The sequence below is a fragment of the Artibeus jamaicensis genome, unplaced genomic scaffold (genome assembly GCF_021234435.1).
Source record: "Artibeus jamaicensis isolate MK-2021 breed Jamaican fruit bat unplaced genomic scaffold, CSHL_Jam_final scaffold_584, whole genome shotgun sequence".
NCBI lineage: Eukaryota > Metazoa > Chordata > Mammalia > Chiroptera > Phyllostomidae > Artibeus > Artibeus jamaicensis.
In genome coordinates, this window is record NW_026522048.1 from 10135037 (window position 1) to 10155795 (window position 20759).

The 20759-nt window shown below is 39.7% G+C and overlaps 1 protein-coding gene across 2 annotated transcripts in view; it reads left to right on the top strand.

Moving 5' to 3' along the window:
* LIN7A (lin-7 homolog A, crumbs cell polarity complex component) overlaps positions 1-12786 on the top strand; it is a 149852-nt gene extending 137066 nt beyond the window's left edge. For both annotated transcript variants that reach the window (XM_053658766.1, XM_037158484.2), the window contains one exon: positions 7685-12786. The gene's annotated coding sequence lies outside the window, so the exon portion shown is untranslated. The remainder of the gene's footprint in view (positions 1-7684) is intronic.
* The last annotated feature ends 7973 nt before the right edge of the window (positions 12787-20759 follow it).

Genomic DNA, 20759 nt, shown 5'->3' on the forward strand with positions numbered 1-20759 from the left:
AAACAAAATCCCATAAATATAAATAATCTCAGAAAATGTAAACACAATAGTTGCTTGCATTGTGTGTCCTTCAGCCATATTCCTTGCAAATGTAAGCTAATTTGGAAAATAGTATACTTTGGAAGGGCCAGGTACAGACCACTGGATGCTTTTATACAAATTAGAAAAATCTAACCTCTGAGCAAACCCAGATCCTCAGGCACAAAGCTAGACAATGAGAGCGGGGGCTGAAATCCATCTCCCTGCTCATTCTCTTGGCCCATTGCCTCGGCACAGTGTACAGACTAAACAACCACATAGTGCTGATCTTGGGAGGATCCCCTTTAGAATACTGAAGTCCAGTTTATTAGAGACTGCTTCACTGAAAACAAAGAGGTAGAGGCCTGCCAGTGTTCCACGCTATGAGAGATTTTGAAATCCTCTTTGGATGTTCACTTACAATGTATCTAAGATGCACCTGCTTTTTTCCAAATTCCACTTTGTGGCAAAGAATGCTAAATCAGATTTTGCTATATATTTTAAGAAAATTCAAGAAAAATCTTAAGAGTAAGAATCACCATCTTTGAGGTGCCTGCTTATGTGCTGGGCCCTTCTCACAGGTTTATCCCTCACCCTTAGAAGAACCCTTCAAGGTAAGCATCAGTAAAACCCCATTTTTTAGATGAAGATGCAATAACTTTTAGTGAGTTCCCCACAACCATACTTACAAGTAGCGCAGAATTATTTTTTCTTACTCTACCAGGTATTTCTTTTTTTAAATAATTTTATTTAGTTATTTTTCAAGTACAGTTTTTTGACTATTTCTCCCATCCCAGCCCTACCCCACCCCGTACTCCCCACCTCCCTCCCATTTCCACCCCCCTTAGTTCTTGTCCCTGTGTCCTTCATATTTTTTCCAGGTATTTCATCTGCCAACATCCAATAGTCTGCAGACATACGAATTTTTCTTGCTGTTAAAAGCCACCTTTGAAAGCCACAGTTCCTATGGTCAGATATCTCTACACAATGATGTCTGCAAGTGTGTTTGAAATGAGGATCAAAAGTTCGTGGGAAAATAACAATGGGCAATGGTGATTTTAACTCCTTCAAAGTCAGATTATTATTTGCACAACCAAAAACATTGAATACAACATGAAACTTTCAATTTTCTATGACACTTAATGAAAAGCAGAAGCCACATGCAGAAATACAGAGCATGGGGTATGTCCCCAGAGAGTCTTAGAACTCAACTATCTGTCTTTCTTTTATAGCCTGCTAGTGTTATTATATGTACACCTTACTTTGGTGTATTTATATAAAACTCCATTCCATTCTAAAAGCTACATTTATTCAACAATAAATATTTAGCACGACGATGGACCAGCCACTGTTCGATGAGCTGTAGAACCAGCACAAGCAAAGCAAAGCACTTGTTCTCACAGTGCTTACATTCTGGTTACAGGAGATAATGAATAAACAAGTCAATTAAAATATCCAGTAGGGGCCAGCACTTTGCAGAGCTAAGACAGGTAGGGGCTTGGATAGAAACTGGCTAGGTGATGGCTTTCAATCAGGCAATCAGGGAAAACTTCCCAAAGGAGATGATATTAAAGCCAAGACTGAAATGATAAGGAGAAGCCTGGAAACAAGCAGAAGAGAAGGAAAAGGCCTGACCCGAGCTGCTTGACATCTGAGGAGCAGAAAGCAAGCCAGGGGGGTCGGGGAATAATGAGTGAGAAGGACAGTGAAGTAGATGGGGGCCAGGTCACAGAAAGCTTTTTAAACCACTGAGGGAAGTTGGATTCTCATTGCAACAAAAAAAATACCTTATTGCTGAGGTATTTCAGCAAGAAAGTGACATGATCTCATTTAGGTATTGAAAAGGTCACTCTAGCTGCTGTAGCGAGAGTAGGTTATTGCAGGGTCAGAGTGGAAACAGAGGCCAATTAGGAGGCTATTATTTAGTAGTCCAGGCAGGAGATGTGGTGGCTTGGACCAGGGTGACACCATTGACAGGGAGTGACATGGATGCAAATGGACAAGTCATTTTGTCCATATCCTTCTCCTACCCATTCCGGATGTGAAGGTCTCTACATTTCTCCTTTCAGCATCCTTTCAGAGGTCTTTGGCTAATAGCAACAATTCAGTACTTTTTACTCAAACATTGACACTCTTTCCACTAACTCATTTTTTTCTTCCATCCTCAATATTATAGATTTATACCAATTCTGCTCATTGATACGTCACTGGCCCATAGTAAAATTTTTCTGTAGTATTTTGAAAGAAATATGTTGCCATTCTGACTTCTAAAAATTACAACATTATGCTCATTCAGTCATCTTTAGAAATATACAGCTTGGCCATAAATGTTTTCTGGGCCATATACTGGATTCCATTTTACTGTTCCATCACCCTTCATTAAATCACTTCAGAATTTCCTATTGTCATCACCAAAGACTCGCATTTTTAATGAAAGGCATTTGCAAGCTATGTTCTTTCTTTTACAGGCTATGGTAAAGCTCTATTTGAGTGAACATGAAATGTATATTCACACCTGCCAAGACAGCACTTTCAGTCAACACAGTCAGGGCCCCTGGAGATGAAACCGTAGTGACAATTTCAAGTACAAGCAGAATACAACCAAGTCAGGTCACCCTCGGATTTTGTGGTGATTTTTGCAGTCAGAGACCTACAACAGCTCTTGTTCAACTATTAATTAATTAAGATTTTTGAGAATGACATGGGATTTTGTTACACTTAGTAACTGATGCTGTGGTTGCTTTTTCAGAGATTCAAAGCTAATTTGACCAAAGCTATTTACTTTGAGCAGATCTCTGATTTTTTTTTAAAATTTGACAAGTCAAAAGACCAGGCAAAGCAAAATATATATCAAATATTATCTTACTGTTTATCACACAAAATATAATCTCTGTCCTTTAAATTAGAAAGAACTTTTTAAAAGTCTAACATTATATAAATTATGGAGTAATCAGAAATACTAACAGCTGGGTACAAATGGAAAAATATGTCAAATGCAGGCAGTATGTGGAGAGCATCTCATACCTACTTCTAATGTTAAACTCTTGAAGTAAAATGCAGTTGTTGTTTTTTTCCAATTTCCATGTTTGATAATCAGGAAGAATAGATTATATTTTCTAAAATGTAGTACAAATGATCACTATACTATTATATTACAGAAGCTTAAACAAGGAATGTGAATATAGGTTTTTATGCTATACCCACTTTTTTAAAAGTTTTATTTATTTATTTTTAGAGAAGGGGAAGATGAAGAAAGCGAGGGAGAGAAACATCAATACATGAGAGATACATCAATCAGTTGCCTCTCGAATGCTCCCAGCTGGGGATCTGGCCTGCGATCCAGGCATGTGCCCTGACCCGAAATCCAAGCAGTAACCTTTTGTTTTGCAGGCTGGTGCTCAATCCACTGAGCCACACCTGCCAGGGCATTATGTCTACTTTTGGAAATTTCATTTTTCAATTACAGTTTACATTCCATGTTACTTTGTATTAGTTTCAGGTATACAACATAGTGGTTAGACAATCATATCTTTTACAAAGTGCCCCCCCCCATATTTCGAGTACCCAGCTGGTTCCATAGATAGTTATTACAATATTATTGACTGTATTCTCTATGCTGTACTTTACATCCCCAGGACTATTTTATAACTGCCAGTCTGTACGCCCATATCCTTTCAATTTGATCTCTTAGTCCTCCAATCCTCCCATCTGGCAAACATCAGTCTTTTTTCTATATCTATGAGTCTATTTCTGGTTATTTTGTTCATTAATTATCTTCTTTAGATTTCACATATAAGTTGAAATCATATGGTATTTATCTTCTCTATATGACTTATTTATTTCACTTAATATGATACCATAGGTCCATTTAAGCTGTCACAAATGGTAAAATTTTATTTTTTATGGCTGAGTAATAGTCTATTGTATATATAGACCACAGCTTTTTTTTTTTAATCCAGTGGTCTATTAATGGGCACTTAGGTTGCTTCCATTTTTTGGCTATTATATATATTGCTGCAATGAACATAGAGATGCATATATTCTTAGAATTAGTATTTTGGGAGTTGACATTTATTTAGCTTTAAGCATCTCAGTTTTGGTTTTTTTTTTTGTTTTTTTGTTTTTTAAGACTTCATTTATTTATTTATTTTTAGAGAAAGGGGAGGAGTGGAAGAAAAATATGGAGAGAAACATCAGTGTGAGAGAGAAACATTGACTGGTGGCTTCTCATATGTGCCTGGACTGGGGGAACCCACAACCCAGGCATGTGCCCTGATCAGTCTGGAACCTGTGACCTTTCACCTTGTGGCTCTACCCCAACCAACTGAACCACACCAATCAGGGCTAAGCATCTTGGTTTTTTATAGTCTGACTTAATATACATTCATAAAGTATGGAAATACATATTTCATCTGTCACCTAAATTTCTAAAGAATAAAAGTGGAAAGAATAAGGAATACTTTCTGAGATGTCAGCATTCTGAGGAAATTGGCCAGAAGCCTCTTTAGCTTTTCTGACCTCCTATTGTTGGCACAAGGATGGAGAGTTCATTTACATTCAAAACCAGGCTAAATCTTAGCAGATTTACAAAGCAGCTGGCGTTTCCCAGAGGCATCACTGACTTCTTTCTCCTCCTGCTCTTCAGGCCCTCTCCTTCCTTATTTTGTCCACTACTGATTATTCTATACTTCCCACTGCTATGGCCACAGCCACAGCCTAATGCTCAGACCCAGGGAGCTGTGCCAGAACTGCCAGTCACAGAGAGGACCAGGTCCCTGAGGGTGACTCTGAAACTGAAGCCCAGGAATCCAGAGTTACCGAGCTGGACAGTGGACCAGAAATAATCATCATCATGCTGGATAAAATTTATTAAATAGTATGTGCCAAGAAGTCTTTTAAGAAAAAAAATATATGTATATAATTTATATATGTGTGTATATGTGTGTATATATATATAATGTATATATGTGTGTACATATACATAAAATTGCTTAATCTTCCTAGTAATTATATGAATATTAGGTACTATTTTTAATTTCACTTTAAAGAAAGTAAGTCATGTAAGATTTTTATAACTTGACACAAGTTTTACATAGCTCGTAAGTGGTGGGGCAGTGATTCAAACCCAGGACCATGGGCTTCAGAGCCTCTTTCTCTTAACTACTAGGCTACTCCACCTCTTTCTTCAGTGGCACTTGCCCCCTTATATTCCTTTGTCCCTCCTCACAGACACATCCACACCAGCTTTCCAGAGAGTCATCCCCTCGCTGTTTAGAGGTGGAGTTATCTAACTCACCCTCACCACTCACTTCCAGAACAGTATCCTACCTTCCAAGTACTTCATTATTACAGCTGTATCAGTTGCCTATATGCCTGAAAAATTAACACAAATTTTGTAACTTAAAAGAACACAAATTTACTATCTTGTAATTTTGTAGGACAGAAGTCCATCATAGTCTCTCTGGGTTCCAGGAGACTCTAGGGGAAAATTCATTTCCTTGCCTTTTGCAGTTCCTAGAGGCTGCACACAGTCCTTGCCCTGTGGTCCCATCATCCGTCTTTGAAACCAGAAACAGTGGCCCTGTCTTTGTGCTGCATTGCTCTGACTGCCACTTCCATCCTCACATCTCCCTCCCTGACTCGCTCCTTCTCGCTCCACTTTTTGTTACACTGGACCAACCTGGACGATCCAGGACAATCCCCCTATTTTAGCATCAGCTGTTGAGCAACCCTAATTCCATCCACAACTTCAGCTTTTCTTGACTGTGGACTCTAACCTATTCACAGGTTCTGGAGATTAGGATGTAGACATTTTGGGGATCCATTATTCTGCCTCCCACAATGGCTCATTAGAAAGTTAGCAAAGCAATTTGATCAGTAAAATTTGCACAAGTACGGGTAAATGGCTTTTATTTTTAAAAAATAACACCAGCCTGTTGCATTATAAATCATGGGAATGAGGAAAATAATGAGAGCACTTGAGGCAGATAGTTCTTCTCTGTGGGTGTTGCGGTGACCCACAGTTTGGAGGCCTGTGCTCTCTCAGCTGCTGGCATGTCCCTCTGGCCTCCTCCCTCTCTTGATGAATGAGGAGATCCATGACTCTTACTAAAATTGACTTGTTCTGAGACCCATTCTTTTGGGACATGTAAATACAGATATAATAAAATAAACTTGTTAAAAACAGAACTCTAGATCACTGTCACATAGGACTGATACAAAATCATTGAATCTAAGGTTTAATAAAAGAGTTTGTTGAGATTAAATAAGAAAAAGCATATAAAACTTAACAAAACAACCTATGCACCCCAATGTTCATAGCAGCACAATTTACAATAGCCAAGAACTGGAAGCAAAAGTATTGTGCTGAGTGAAATAAGCCAGGTGTTGAAAGACAAATACCATATGATCTCACCTTTAACAGGAACCTAAACAACAACACAAACAAGCAAGCAAAATAAAAACAATGACACTGAAGTAGAGAACAGGGGGACAGTGACCAGAGGGGAGAGGGAAGGGAATTTCAGGGGAAAAAGGGGAAGTATTTACAGGAACAAGTATAAAGGACACATGGACAACATCTAAGGGGGGTGGAAATGGGAGGGAGGTGGGGGGCACGGGAGTGGGTGGGCTGGGATGGGAGTAAAAAACAGAAAACTGTACTGTACTTGAACAATAATTCAATAAATTTAAAAAAAAATTTTAAACGTTAACATGTGGCAATTAGTGAGCGGTCAGTAGTAATAGTAGTAGTAGTAATAGTAGCAGTAGTCATCATCATCTTGTAGTTGGTAGAGTGTTAACGGCAGAGGTAAGTAATATGCAATGTCTACTTAGGTGTCTCCTGAAGAAGCACAGTGGCCTCATGCATGGCTTTCAGGTGCACTCTGTAGGCCACATGGGCTTTTAGGCACGTCTGTAGAAGGCATGGTGGCAGGAGCATGTGAGTCCCTTGCCGCCCACCCTCACTCCCACTTTCACATCAACTAGAACAATTTCTTAAAATCTGTTTTGTGTATGGTGCTCTGCATTCATTGAAATAAACATATCTGCAGCTTTAAAAGCAAGGATTGAACATCACTGTTCTCTCTGAAAGAAATGACTCCATAATGGTGAAAGAGTGACAGGTCTTGGGAAAGCGTGTGGGGAGGCTGCTCCCCCAAATCTGACCAGACGGGCAGCTGCCTGGTCTGTTGTAACTGTCAGGCTGATCTCGTGAGAGAAGGAATGGGCCTAACATCTGCTTCAGAGAAGAAATGTCAGTGCTCCATGCCTGTCCGAGAGAGAGACTTCGCAGGCTGTACTTCAACAAGAGCGTCCCTGACTGCCCTGAGCTTCGTAATGTAAAGGTCGTCCATTCTTTGCCTTCCTGTAGACAAACAGGGTTATCCGGGAGGAGAAGTGTTTTACATTTGAAATGTTTCCAAACTGGTATTCATTATTTCATTTTAGGGAACAACTGGTGTCTTTTCCGCCCTCATTTGAAAATTACTTCCTTTGCAAACATCAAACAAATTTTTCACATGTGGAAGATCGTGCATGAATGATAGCACCCAAAATAATCCTTACTATTCTCACACAGCACATGCTCTTTTGGTATTTTTAGCATATTGTAGTTGATGAATGCTAATCACCGATTTTCCCTTCACTCATTTCTCCCTTTCAGGTCCTTGAAGAAAAGCTACTTGATCAAACATCTGGTAGTCACAGATTTGAAACCATGCTTCTGAATCCCAGCACACAGTAAAAAGAAGACAACACTGATAATTATACCTGTCAAGAAGCTGTGAACTCGTGGTATATAAATTCTTTACCAAGGCAACTCAACACCTTCTGTCTCCGGGGCTGCGCCCCCACCGCTCACCGCCCTTTTCATACACAGACCTTCCATTCACTGCAGTGGAGACTCTCCATGTCCGCTGAGAGGCTTTCCAGGCTGCAGACTGAAACAATACCAGAATAAAGCCCACAACCTTCAGATAAATCACCAGGGCCAGGATTAAGCAAATCTTGGGTCTATAGCTTTTCCAGAGATTAAGAAATCCCTCATTAGGCTGTAGTTCAAACTGCATCAGTCCAATATTGTCTCCACTTAAACCTACACATTGCCCCCTGCCCTGACCTGTTTCATATCCATATTGCTGAGCTGTCAGAATTAGAAATTCAGTGACTTGCAAAGTCAACATCTTTTCCCCTCTCGAAAACAAGTAATTATACTATATATTTATACTCTTTTCAGGTTCTTGAAGCAGTTGGCTTTTATTTTATGTTTCCATGAGTTTTATTATGTATTAGTAGAGTGGAGCAATGGGCTCAATTTTAGTTTGCTAGAAGCAAGGATGCAGAACTCGAGTACTGTATTTTTTTTAACTTAAGTATTGCTTGTATCTATTATTAATTCTAACAGAATATAATGTATATTTATTCCACAAAATATATATTATCAGAGTATATTTGTTTCCAACCTAAGTCTTTTCTTACCAAGTGTTATGAACCTGGTAAGAGAATAATTAGCAAAAGACCTAGCTTCATGAACTGATCTTCATATGATATTTATATATAACCCTGCTCTCAATACCTTTTGTTTTATATTTTCAATTGATAAACTCAACAGAAACCTAAGCTCTTCCCACTTACACTGATGTGCTGTCCTAGAAGGCTGTTTGATATTTTAAAGCTGATGGCTTTAAAAAAAGAACCTAAATTATCAAACATGTGCATATTTTTGTATGTGATACAAAGTTTAGATCAGTTTTCCCTAAAGGGTATTTTTGGCAATCTAAGGTTCAAAGTATTATCCCTTTTAAGATTAAGCATGTGTAAACCAGTTGTATTAATATTGTGAATGAAAAAATACTGCTGCTCCTAGAGGGTGAAGATACTTACTTCATTACATAGATTCATGTAGGTAAATAGACAATGAGCAACTCATCTTTCAGAAAGTACCATTTACTGGAAAATGACCTGTTAAAGCCACATGCATAGATCATAACTTTTGACTTATGGTAAATCTAGACACATTAGTCTGATTTTACTCTATGGAATGAATAGGAAGCAATAATTATTCGCACACTTAAATAGCTGAAGCACAGAAGCATACCTGAAAAAAGAATAAACGTCCAGTTGCAACTTTCTAGATAGATCATTGAAACTGAGGCAAGTATTTGAATATTCTTTTTTCTCAAATGCAGAAATTGATTTCCCAAGATACAGTAAATTTTGCATTGCAGATAGTCCTCCAAATTAAAAATGTATAAAGCTCAGTTTAGGAACTGTTCCCTTGAAAATAAAATAAAACTAATCAGAAATTACCCAGCACATTTTAGTTTGCCCCCTCAGGTGGTATTGTCAATGCCAAGTTCTACCTACTCTTCACACTCCCATCACCCAACAGAGAATAAACAGCCAGGAAACCAGGAAGGAGATACACCAATTTCAACAAGGTCCTGCTATGGTGACAGAGTCTCATCCTTGAAAACACTGTTTTTTTACTAGATAATGGGGGGCAGGGAAAGGGTGAGGACCCTGACTGTGATGTAAACATAGGTTTACAGAAGAGACAAGCACGGCTAAAGGGGACGACTGGGACTGCTTGAGTACATTCAGTTTATAAGAGGTAGTTCTCATTTTTATAAGAAAAATTTAATAAGACATATATTTTAGTTATCATTTGACAAAGAAATATTAAAGCTATTTGGGCAATGCCACAGATTCTCAGAAAGGGAGATCACTGAACCCTTGTAATGAGAAAAGGGTCATTTCAACACATTTTAATACATTGTATAAATTTGGAGCTTAAGGTATGTTTTTATTTAGCTGTGTTTGGTTAATGTTAAGTTGTCATGTATTCACATCAATAGAAACATTGTCACAGAATTACAGAACAGTTATCAAATGAGCACATACCTTACATTTGTGTTTTCTAGAAGTCTTTGTATCTTTATGCTTCATTTGCATAATGTCAAGTGCTAATAAATGTACGCCAGGCCATTTGTCACAGTGAAAGAACAACCTGTTACACCTAAAGCATCTAAGACAGATCACTCCTGTCAGTGGTCCTACATACAGGTGACCGGTCCAGTGGCCAGTTTTCTTCAGTGAAATCCAGTTCTTAAAATGTAAGTCTTCCCCTAAAGTTTTAATAAAAAAAAATAACCATTCCAAAGACTTAGAAAGGGTCCCTGTGGTTCTCTGGCTTCCCTGAATCCAGAGGTAACAGAAGAAAATACCACAACTTATTTTAGCACTCTTTCTTAGTAATGATGATATTAGAACCAGTCACACGTCCAAAACCATACTAAAGACCTGTCAATTGCTCTTACATGAAGCGCAATCTCTAACATAATAAACAAACTCGATATTAAAATCATGGGGGAAAAACAGTTGTGAATATTCAGTGATTCTGGTGAATTTTTGCTCTTTCTCTTAATCAAATTGGTGGCCGGAGTTTTCTCAACTCTTTGCTGCTATGATTTTCAAGGCAAATACACGTACCAGAACCTTTTTTATTGGGCATTTGTATTTTGATTTCGGTACCATTTCAAATAGAAATAGAAGATCCCTGGGGAGATAATAAACTTAAATTACCATTGACTTTGGAAAGAATAGCACGCTTTCTCTGCTTCATCCTGTAATCCATAGGAAATTTTCTCTGTGAATTACCACTATTTTGTAAGACAATGCTAGGGTCTAAGTACAAAATCCAGTGTTAGGAGTTTACAGGCTGTCTCTGAAGAACTTGCCTAGAGATTAATCGCATCAATTTACAGATGCAGTTTTTGACCATGGCCAATCAAACCGGTCCAATGTCAGTTCATTTTACTCCAATGTGCCTGTAGGGCTCCAAGACGTAATATTTTGTCGACATTTTAAACCTCCGTAGATATTTGTGGATAAGTGAATAATGCCTGGATTTCTTCTAGCTAGTTTGTGTTTATCATACACACACACAGCCTGTTCGATTAGCCTTAGGCAGCATTGTGAAGTAGAAATATATGCTCTAAAGGTTCAGAAGGCAGAATCGCCCCAAACTTGTGATAGTCCTACGCACCTTGACCCTCTCTAGGTCACAAGCTAAATGTGACTGGCTTGTGGGCTGGTGTATCCTTAGCTCCTGATTTAATGTCTGGCACAATGTAAGTGGTCAATGTTTGTTAAATGAATGAATGACAGAACAGGTGGAGACCCAAATAAACTTGCCTTCGGATAACGAATATTTTACCAACTTATACTAATTAGGACTACAATTTCTGAATTTTATAGTGAGGACTAGAATTTACTCCTTACAAATACTTGCTAGACGCATGAGTTTGGAATCAGTTACTTCAAAGGCTTCAAGGGTTTGAGGACATTTAGATAGGAATCGTGTTTTGGGGATTCAGAGGTTTTACAAGCAGTAAAACTCAAACTTTCTAGTTCTTTATAAAAGCTCCTTGGCAAGGATAATCCAAACATGGAACTCCATTAATAAATGTTATAAACTATATTTTTATCTTAAAAAATGATGTCACATCATTAAGCATATTATTAATATCCCCCTCCATCTGTATTAACTTTTTTCTAAGGAGCTTATACTAATTGGAGTTACCATCTCCAAAACTTGCCTTGCTTTGAAAAGATTACTCTCATATTTGACTCCTAGAATGTACCTGGGTTTAAGATGAATGACATTGCTATGAAGACTTTTCCATGTGTTTATTCAGTTAACAAATATTGCATACCTGATATGTACTAGGTCTGGAAATACAGTGGCAAACAGACAGAGTGCCCTCCCAGAGCTTACTCAGAGGACCTCCTCGACGCTACACCAGCCATAACTAGAGAGTTTCCTGTTTATCGGGTCCCTTTTCACAGCTGATAAAGGAAATAAAATCCCTAACCCCATGGAAATCACAAAGACCCCATGCACAAATTTATGAGCTTTTCTAAACACACCACTCAAAAATGCTGCTTAGTTTATCCACACACCGTAGTTATACCCCAACAAGGTACATAAGTAATAACTTACTCAGAACTAACATTTAGCTCTTACTAGGTTCTACTATGCTCAGTACTTTCAAAGACTATCTCATTGAATCCCTTCAACAACTCAGTAGGTTCCATTTCACAGACAAGAAAACTGAAGCAGTGATATATACGTGACTTGTTCAAGGTCACACAGCTGGCAGGTGGAACTAAGATTTGAACCCATGCACTAACGCAAGAGCTCATATGTCTAACCATCATCTGTGGCTTGGGAGACACCATTATATTGAAATAAATGAATGACAGTATATAAAATTACTTTGAAAGTATAAAGTAGTATACAGTGTTAACAGTCAACAAACCACAGCAGTGGCAGAAACAGGACGCAATCTGTATTGTAGCTCTCTCTCATGAAGAACACTCAAGCCAGGGATGTGGATGAAAGTACAGATCCAGAAAATTTGACATGTGATAAACATTTTGATGACTTTTCAGAATTATTTGTTGTAAGCCACTGTGTCTATTTGGTGCTAAAAAAACAACAACAACTGAAAGAAAAACCCTTGCTGTAAGGGCTTATAATAAATACACAGTGTGGAGATGAACCAAGGATATCTCACATTTATAGGAAGAAATTGGGCAGTAGTACTATTTTCTCACCATTGCATGTGATTGTCTTTCCAATTGTCTCTATTATTTTTCTGAAAGAGCTGCAAAATTGTGCAGTGGTTCAACTTGACCAAAGTGGTATTATGCTGCTGGGAAGTAAAAATATTAAACACCAGACTGGAAGTGTTGTCTTCATTGTCAAATGACTTTAAGTTCTTTTAAAGCATGGATATAGAAGCATTTTTAGATGTTTAGATGCTGAAGGCACCTGAATATTTGGACACCAAGTGCCATGTGTGTTTCTCTCTTCCAAACCACAGAGTGGAATCATACTTTTGAGTGCTTAGGTTCTAAGGCCAATACGAAGGGCAAATTTGAGATCGGTCTGGCCACAGTCAGATCAGTCTCACTTCTTGTCCACACTTCTACAGGCTAGCGGGAGCTGACACCTTCTGCGGGAACAGTAAACTCACGGCTCCCATCTCATTCACAAACAGCAGTCACGTGCATTCTTTCAATTTGTTCTCTCTCTGCCCCTCCCTGTTAACTGGGCACGTGATGCAACCTAAATGCTGGTCCATCTGGACGGAAGCAAAGACTCTTCTTAAAACTTTTTATCTCATTCTTTCCTACTACCACTTAGTTCCTTCTAAATAACATCCTTGGAAGTTTAGCTTTAAACATAAAACACCAGTGGAAAAATGTAAATGCCTTATGTTCAAAATCATACTTGTTACCTTCTCTCTGCCTCCCTTTGACAGCATTTCTACTGATTTTACCTTGACAAAGTCTGTTGAAACTGTCTTCTCATTCATTCTCGCTATTCCTACCTATGCTTAGAGCCTACTAATACTTTTGTAAGCTTTTAACTATTTTCCCAATTACTTTGTCTTCCCATTTTTTCTATATATTAATATGTAGATAAATGCACCTGAAGCTGTTCCTTTATTCAAAATCTTGCAAGTGAGTTGCCCATCACCTGCACATACGCATACATGCACACACACACATCTGATTATTAGTCAAGAGTCTCTGAACCAAAACACTTGCATGGAATTGGGCAAGGAGGACATTATAGTGCCCTCCCATCTATAAATACGACATAGAGAACATGCAATGTGGTGACATTGAAATCTGACCATTGGACTGTGAAACATGTCATGAGGTTCCTTGACAATTAAAATATCACAAGTTCTTCAGAATGAAATTAAATATAAAGAGAATAGCAGTGGTGTGTGGCGAAGATATCTACCAAGACCCCATCTGATTGTGACCCACCAATTCCAAAGTATTTGCCTGAGGTGTGTTTGTGTGTGTAGATGCATGCGAATGTACAAGGATAGGCTAGCTAATGTGCTGACATGAGGAAGTGATACGGTTTACAACGTGTGTTCCTCGACTATACAGCACTGCTCTTTTAGCCTTCCAGTTCTATCGTGCAGTTTCAGTTTACCACTACCTATTCCTAGAAACTGTTCCAAACTTCCCTCCCCTGAGGTTTTATTTCTTTTTAAATATATTTTATTGATTATGCTATTACAGTTGTCTCATTTCCCCCCCTTCATTCCCCTCTACCCTGCACACCCCCTCCTACCCTCATTCCCCCCTTTAGTTTATGTCCATATGTCATAAGTTCTTTAGATTCTATATTTCCCATACTATTCCTGCCCTTCTCCATCTATTTTCTATCTACCATCTACGCTGCTTATTCTCTGTACCTTCTCCCCCCTTCTCCTCCTCCCATTCCCCTGTTGTTAACCCTCCATGTGGTCTCCATTTCTGTGGTTCTGTTCCTGTTCTAGTTGTTCGCTTAGTTTGCTTTTGTTTTAGGTGTGGTGGTTAATATCTGTGAGTTTGCTGTCTTTTTACTGTTCATAATTTCATCTTCTTTTTCTTAGGTAAGTCCCTTTAACATTTCATATAATAAGGGCTTGATGATGATGAACTCCTTTAACTTGACCTTATCTGGGAAGCACTTTATCTGCCCTTCCATTCTAAATGAAAGCTTTGCTGAATAGAGCAATCTTGGATGTAGGTCCTTGCCTTTCATGACTTGAAATACCTCTTTCCAGTTTCTTCTTGCCTGCAAGGTCTCTTTTGAGAAATCAGCTGACAGTCTGATGGGAACTCCTTTGTAGGTGACTGTCCCCTTATCTCTTGCTGCTTCTAGGATTCTCTCCTTCATTTTAATCTTGGCTAATATAATTATGATGTGCCTTATGTTCCTCCTTGAATCCAACTTCTTTGGGACTCTCTGAGCTTCTTGGACTTCCTGGAAGTTTATTGCCTTTGCCAGATTGGGGACGTTCTCCTTTATTATTAGTTCAAATAAGTTTTCCACTTGTTGCTGTTCCTTTTCCCCTTCTGGTACCCCTATAATTCAGATGTTGGAATGTTTAAAGATGTCCTGGAGGTTCCTAAACCTCTCCTCATTTTGTTGAATTCTTGTTTCTTCATTCTTTTCTGGTTGGTTGTTTCTTTCTTCCTTATGGTCCACTCCATTGATTTGAGTCCCAGTTTTCTTCCCATCACTGTTGGTTCCCTGTGCATTTCCTTTCATTTCACTTAGTGTAGCCTTCACTTTTTCATATAATTTGCAACCAAAATCAACCAATTCTTTGAGTATCCTGATCACTAGTGCTTTGAACTGTGCATCTGACAGGTTGCTATCTCTTGGTCACTTAGATTTATTGGCTCTGGAGCTTTGATCTGTTCTTTCGTTTGAGCCATTCATTCATTCATTCATTCATTCATTTATTTTGGTCTGGTCATGCCTGTTCTGTAGTGAGGGGTGGGGCCTTATGTGTTCAACAGGGTGGGCCAACCCAGTCAATGGGATGTGATGCTATATGTTGGGGCGGGGTCAGAGAGGGAACAATGGCACTTGCTCTGCTCTCCCTTGGATTTCAGTCCCCTCTGCCACTTCCCACAAGCAAATTAGGCTCTTCCAATGCTGGTTCCCAGGTGGGTGGGCCTATGCACATTTTAGGACCCTGTGGGTCTCTCCAACAAACTCTTCTGTGAAGCTGGGAGTCTATCCTGGCACCTCAACTCCCACAAGTGTTTTCAATCAGTGCTTTTAGGCTTTATGTCACAGCACAGGGACCCTGGGTTGTGCAGTCAATCTTGCTGCCCATTTTCACCTCATTTATCTGCCTGAGAATGTGTGACCAAGGTCAGCCAGTCGCCCTGCACCCTTCACCTGGTCTCCCTGTTGCCACCCCAAGCCTGGGGTCTGCCAACCACTGCCTGTGCGCCCGGGTTGCCAGCCACCACTTTTCCTGCCTCAACCCCTCTCTGCAGGCTGCCAACTCTGCCCCTCTTACTGGTCTGGATGGATGGTTGTTGGACTTCCATACAGTTCAATTTTCTGTCAGTTCTGATTGTTTTTTTCATTTCTAAATCTTTGTTGTCCTTAATTTTGGTTGTGCAAGGAAGCACAGTGTGTCTACCTACACCTCTATCTTGGCTGGAAGTCTCATTATTTCTGAAATGCCTCTTTTCTTATGTTATCTATGCCTGAAAATTATCATCGACTTTAAAGGCCAATTTCTAATAGTTCTTCCTCCAATAAGTTTTATCTAACTTTTCCAGAACTGATGTTATCTACTCCATCATCACTCCCCATTGTGATAACTGAAACCTTTTTTTAGGTCTTTTCTTAGCTTGTCTTATAGTATACCCATTTGTGTCCTTATCATCTTAATTTCCCTTTCAGTTACTAATTATGTATAGAGTAAGTGCCTAGTTTTTCTTAGATGGAGTTAACTTCCGCTTTTCAATTTCACAGAATTGCTTCTGAATTACATTAGGGTCTATCTTGGCTCTTTGTAGCTCACCAACAAAGTTCATCTGAATAGAGAACTCAACATTCGACATTTTAAAGGACAAAAGGGCCTTGATTATTGAATTTTTATTTTGAAAGAAAAAGGATGTAAAGATAAAAGTGGTAACCCTTACCTTATACCCAAGGTTTTTCTGATATGCATTTTGTTTTGAGGATGACTGTGAAGGTTGTTGTAAATGTTTTAGATGACAACCATTGCTGCCTCATCTACACACACACACACACTGCTGATTTATTCCTCTGTATTTGACTGCTTATTCCATGGGAAAAACTGTAAAGAGTAAAACTGGGTGTTGAGTTAGCAACTGAAAAAACAAGATGGGCAACATAATACTACTCCCAGTTGTATTTCAATCTTGTGTTAATAGTCCTGCCTCTTGCTGCTTTCCATCAGAACACTGACCTGTCAGCTCTTCCTAAGTCCGCCCACCACCCATCCCCCAAAACCTGGGGATTGGGAAACTAATTGCTATGATCTCAACTGCTTTAGCTTATGTAGAAAGAAAGTTAAAAATAATTAAAATATGTCTCCAGCCTTAGTCATACATTGTGTTCTACTGTGTGACCAACACAAAGTTTTATCTGAGTATGACATTTATAAGCCCAACTAATGTGACAACTAACATAAACATGATATTAATTTAGTTCTTCTCCGATTCCCAGCACAGATAGGAAACACGGTATCTTAAAGGAAAATTCCCACCTCTAAATTAAGATGAAGTTTGGGTTTATTCTTTTTTTTTATTCTTTAAGTTAGAATAACTATAAATAGAACTTCGAGAAATATTCAACATGAACACAACATAGTTCCAGAGTTTCATTGATACAAGTCTGATAAATCTTGCTTCCTGTCGCTATTTGTTTATTAACTGCATTATTGTATCTAAAAGGGCCATAAGAATGAGAGGCTGACCAGCTGCCACAGCAGATTCATAGAGGGTCTATGCTTGGATTTTTTGAAATACAACTTTCCAGCATCTGGTCCTCAGATTTATAGATCCAGGTTCACATGTTTTTTCTGTGAGGCCCAGAGATAGTCCCAGTTAACACCTGTCTTCTCAGAATAATTATTAATAGCACCCTCTAACTCTCAGAAGTGCCTCTGTTTAGACAACATATTATGGTATCAACCTGAGTAAAAGTGATAAAGCACCGGCATGATGGTCCACATTAACCTGCCTAAATTCACAATATAATTGGAAGGATTCTTTTTTGTAATCAAAACAAAATTTAATAGAGCTTGAAGAATAAAAATTAACCACCACCAAAGCATTCCAAATCTGGGATCTCAATGTTGATACAATCTCCACCCCTACTTACCTCTCTCTTCCTCAGATCTGCTTGTCTCCTCATTTTGTTTGTGGCTCTGGCCATTTATGCTATAGTCGCTTTCTCTCCCTTTTTCATTCCTTTCCTTGTCCCAGGTAGCACCCAATCTACATCCTTAGATCTCTTTATCTAAAGGGAAAGCTACCCTCTCTTCTTCAGAGTCTATGTCATACATGCAGACTCTGAATGGCCCTGCTTGGTTCTGGTGCTCACCTCTTGAGGCAAATCACTATGAGGAAAGTGATGTGATTGGCTGTGCTCCAGTCACAGTCTTGTGCCTAGTGAGTGTCCGCTCACCAGCTATAGGGAAACCAAGATGAGTACCACACCAACAGTTCTACAAGGCACACTAAGAAAACAACCACAAAAGGGACACAAATATCAAAATGAGTGTTTGATTACAGGTGAAATAACACATAAATTGAGGAAATAAGAAAAATCTTCTTGGAAGAAATACCAGTTGAAACGGGTGTTGAAAATTGAGTCGCATTTTGCAGGTAAGGAAAGAGTCGTGAATAGCACAGAGATAGACATTGACTGGAAGAGGAGCATTACCCCAAATCTTGAATTAAAACAAGAACCATTTATTTAATTCTTAATTCTGAAGTTCACCAATCTAGGCTGGCTCAGACAGGCATTTCTGACATCTGATGAAGATAGAGGTGTAGGTAAACATGCTTCGCCTCCTCATACAACCACAACTAGATTACAAAACAAATATCACCCAGAATTTTCAGAAAATTGAGCTGTATGGAAGTCTGACAACCAAGGAATTAAAGAAATCAACATTCATCCAGATGGGTAGGAAGGGCAGAGACAAGGAGATGTGTAGAGAGATGTGGAGATGTTATATCCACTGGACGCAAGAATAATTTTAGAAGACCTTTCAGGGTTTTGCTCTTATTTTATTGGCCAAGTTTAACCTGCGCAGGGGCAAACTCTCGGGGTGTCCAGAGACACGGTGCCCAAAAGGGCTGTGGATGAGAGACATGCCAAGCGCTTACAGCTAAGTCCTTATATAGGGCCAAGCAAGCAAGCGTGGAACGGAAGTAGACGTGGCAGTTAGCTATTTGCTGACAAAGACCGCGTGTGGGAACAGGGTGGGGTTTCAAAATTCAAAACTAAACAGATTACAATCAGCCTGTTTTGCTCTGGTCAGGCTATGTTCTCAATTTCCCATATCTCAACAGAGACATGGAATGGGAGGTTCCACACCCATGTGTCACGAATAAAAGTCAGGAGGGATACCTCGGAGTGAGGCATCCCAACTTCACATCGGACCATCCAGCCCAGGGTTCCAGTGCCAGGAAGATAAATCCCCATAACTTTTGGCTGTAAATGTCAGTGGGGGTTGGAGTGGTGGAAGAAACTGTGGTATTCTGAGGAGTCTCCTCTCAAAGGGCCCACACTGGACTGAGGACTTATGCAGACTCACTCCCTCTGGGCTCTAGCAAGAGGACAACAGCTAGAGAGGGCACCAGTGGTATATGGGAGAAGTTGAAGTGACTGGCATCAGGGCGAGTGACTGGGAACAGCTTCTTCTAGACAAAACTCTAGAGGCCAGGCAGCAGCCCTGTCCCTTTCCTGAGCCCTCCCCCTCACAGAGCCCCAGGGCAGCAACACCTTATCTGAGGCTCCATCAACCTGGAGTTGCCCCACCCTGGTGATTATTTACGGCTCAGCCACACCCAACTTATCTGTGTGCTTTTATTGACCAAAGCAAATCACAAGGTCAGCTTACCAGCTCACATTCAAGGACTGACCAAAAAGTCTCTATTTCTCGATGGATAGTCAAAGCTATAGTTAACAGTTAACATTTATTAAGTACTTATTAGGTGCCAAGCACTGTTGTAATAACTTCACGTATATTAATGAAACTTAGTTTTTACAGCATCCTTTGTTTCAGAGAAATAGACTCCCCTGCATATAGAAGTAAAGGAAACATAGTTGAGCCCAAGGTCAGGAATGCCCTGCATTCTGGCTGTTGTTTTTCATCAGGAGTCAGAACACTATGCATAGTTGCTGCTTGGCTTCCCAGCTGCCCATGTAGAAAGCAACAGTTAATAGCATCATATATTAGTCAGGATATAGACATATATGAGATTTATTATAGGAACTGGCTCGTGTGACTATGGATGCCAATAAGTCCCACAATCTTCCATTTGCAAACTGGAGAAACATATAGGGAGCTGGTAATTTAGCCACATCTGAGGCCCTGAGGACTCTCTAGAATCAGCAATAGAAAAAATGGAGGTCCTAGATTAAGAAAAGGGAGTGGTAGAAACTCAAGAGAAATAGAGGAGGGGGGAATGGGGTGATCTGATCCAAATTCCTTTATTCGATGCTGTACTTATGGCAGGGTGTGTCAGGGTCGACTTCAGCACAGGGGAAGGCAGGATTGGAGTTTTCAAAAGAAAAAGCTCAGGTGGGGACTGTGGTGGGATGGGGAGTGGTTAGTTTCCTGATCTTTTGGGTGGATGCCTCAGGGTTCCAGTATATGAGCCCGGACGTGGGTTAGGTAAAGGGCGGGCTGTTCCCAGGTACCAGGTACCGGAGGGTCAGTCTGACCACCGGCCAGTGTGGCTGGTGTCGGGTGTCTATTGTGCTCCGTGGGAGAGAGTTTTGATTAAGCTGAAGGCTACCTAGTGAGTCAGGACAACTGAGTCATGGGCAGTCCAGTGGGCTGAATGACCAAGTTCAGGAAACTGGCCTGACTAGGTCATTAGCAGTCTGGTGGGTTGGGGATCCGGCCTGACACTTTCAGGGAGCAAATTCACCCTTCCTCTGCCTTTTTGTTCAATTCAGGCCCTAATGGATTGGATGAAGCCCAACTGCCTTAATGAGAGTGATCTTTACTTTCTTGTCTACGGAGTTACATGCTAATTTCTTCCACAAACACCCTCACAGACATATCCAGAATTAATTATTTTACCACATACCTGGTCATTTCTTAGACTAGTCAAGTTGACACATAATATTAATCATCACAGTT